This window comes from Nyctereutes procyonoides, unplaced genomic scaffold (assembly GCF_905146905.1).
Source record: "Nyctereutes procyonoides isolate TBG_1078 unplaced genomic scaffold, NYPRO_anot_genome, whole genome shotgun sequence".
Classification (NCBI taxonomy): Eukaryota; Metazoa; Chordata; class Mammalia; order Carnivora; family Canidae; genus Nyctereutes; species Nyctereutes procyonoides.
In genome coordinates this window covers 53,045,140-53,047,787 of record NW_026575051.1, presented here as the reverse complement: position 1 = coordinate 53,047,787, position 2,648 = coordinate 53,045,140, and positions in this window count along the sequence as shown.

Here is a 2,648-nt window from a genome sequence, read left to right as displayed (position 1 = left end):
TTGTTTCCTTAAAACAATATGTAGTGATGACTATTAATGTTAAATGCTGTATTCTGAGTAGAAATATTATAAATATCAGCTTTGTGTTTCTTATATTTAGACAATTTAAAAGAAAGAAATTCATAATAGAGAAGTTAGAAAAATATATGTCTTAGTATTTTTATCATCTCAATGAATAAAAAGTAACGTGAAGCACATTTAAGATTGGAAGAGCAAATACTTTCGACAGGTGCATGGATTTCATCGAGTATAGAGCGTATTCTAACTCTCCTTCTCTGCTGGCGGCTGCCAGATAGCTGTGATTTTTGGCCTCTATAGAATTAAACAAGATTACCCAGCTGGCTAATAATTAACTGGTAGGATAGTGCTTTTCATCCTTTTTATGGAGCATTGTCCATTCCTCCCTTTATAGTTTTCTTAATCCTGGATTTGTTTGCATACATGTAGTTGAGAAAAGTTTTTAAAATATTGAACTCTAGAAATAAAAAAAAATAGTTTATTCAATTTTAGCCTGACAAAAGACTCCTGACGTTGTGTCTCAGGGTACTTGGTTTTTCTGTTTTTTAATGTCATTATAACACGTGTTAAAAATAGATAATTTACCTAAGGTATGAAGATGTGAAGGGTCATATTAATTAGTCATATTTTTAGCAAATAAAGAAGTGTCAAGTATTTTTACGTTAATGCCAGCTTTCTAGATCTGTAGCTGGAAGACAGGACATGCTGTCCCAAGTGTTATTGGCTCCAGCTTTTTCTCCCCATTTTAACTAAAGATGCTTCACTTGGATTAGTTTTATAACAATTTTCTAAGCAAGCTTTTAGGTGAAGACATATCTTGTAAATTAAAAATAAAGGTTGAAAATAAAAGCACTATGGCAAACAGGTTATTATGTCCTATAGTCTATAGAGGACAGGCTGAAGAATGAGATTCTTAGGTTCTAATTATGGCTCTAATATATGTGTGTGTGTTTATAAATAAAATAACTTTAATTATATTAACTATATTTAACTATATTATATAATGGGTGAGTCATTTAACCTCTCTGTACATCAGTTTTCTCACCTGTAAAAGAAAGAAGATAATAACATTACTACCTTCTTCATAGAGTTGGGAATTAAATGCAATACTTGTACCTTAGAAAAAGATTTAGAATGATGACAGACAAAGAAACAAATTGATAAAACTTAGACATTATTAACATTTTTATTGTCATTACCTTATTATTTTTATCATTATACTTGTTGGTTCTTATATCTCTTCTTATAATGACACAGGAGTAGATGTCTAATTTAAATTGGAGATTGCATGAAGAACAGAGGTAGTAGGTAGGATTGTTCACAAAATTTCTGGTTGTACCTCTAGGTAGCTGGAAGGACTTCACATTCTTGCTCTTGTAGTTAGGGAGTGCCATGAACTTTTTTTGGTCAAGGAAATAAGCATTTCACTTTCAGATAGAACTTTAACAATCAATGCACAATTTACTATATCTCCTCCCTGTGCCTTGGTGATTGTGAAAGCAAGTGCTGAAACTGAGCTTCCATCAGCCTCAGTGTCTATAATGAGCAGAGACCTTGTCACCACCCTGCATGGAAACTACAACAAAAATAAGTAACTTTTTGTGGTTTTAAGCTGCTGAGAATTTGAGGTTAGTTTATAATCATCACATAAATTAACCTATTTTAACTTATGCAGGAGTTAAGTATTAGTATTCCTTTCCTTTTTTTCTCAACTTATTCAACAGTACAATATCTTGTCAAGTAAATGAAAGAAAATATCTTTATTGAAATAGTTGTTCATCCTTGTGAAAACATGTGAATTCCACAAACTGTACTATCTTCAATCAAAGGATTATTTTCACCTTGTGTTTGACATTTTAATATCAGTTGACTGTTGCTTAATCCTGTTTCTTTCATTTCATCCCATCATGAATCTACCCTATAGAGCTGCTTTCACTGGGGAATTTATAGGTTATTGCAGTAGTGTTTCACTATAAAAGCACACTTTGACATTTATTTCCTTGGAAATGACAATGAATGAACAATTGTTTAGTTGATTATTATGAAAATTTTCTGTTTTCTTGGTATTAATCACAAAAAGTTGGAAATGTTTTTGTCTTAAAAAGATGCAGTTTCGTTTTTATTTTTTTAAGTACTCAATTAAGATTTTAGAAAACACCAAGGTTTAGGGGATTCAGAAGAATCAAGGGAGGGGTGTACTGAAAGCTCTGGGAAAGAAAGAAGGCTTTGAGAAAAGATAGTGACTCCCAGAAAATTTATTGGTGCAACTTTCTAAAACCTTATAGGTTTTTGTACTACTCTCTGTACACACAGGGAACCAATAGATGCTGCTTACATGAAAGTATGTTGGGGCAAAGGTGGCAAAGGCAACAGAACACCATTTGTGAAATGAAAATTTTCTACTGGAGGTATTGTGAAGGTCAAATAATGTACCTTTTGTGCTACCAGCTAATATTTTAATAGGGTTCAAATATTTAGCTTCTGTCTTTGATTACAATTTCCCTGAATATAAAATATGTATCTTTGTCACTGTTGTTTTCTAATTTCATAGAACAACTTTTAGCATATATTAGAAAAATAGTAAAATTTTAGTAAATAAATAAAGGATTTACCATTTAAGATCTAAACAA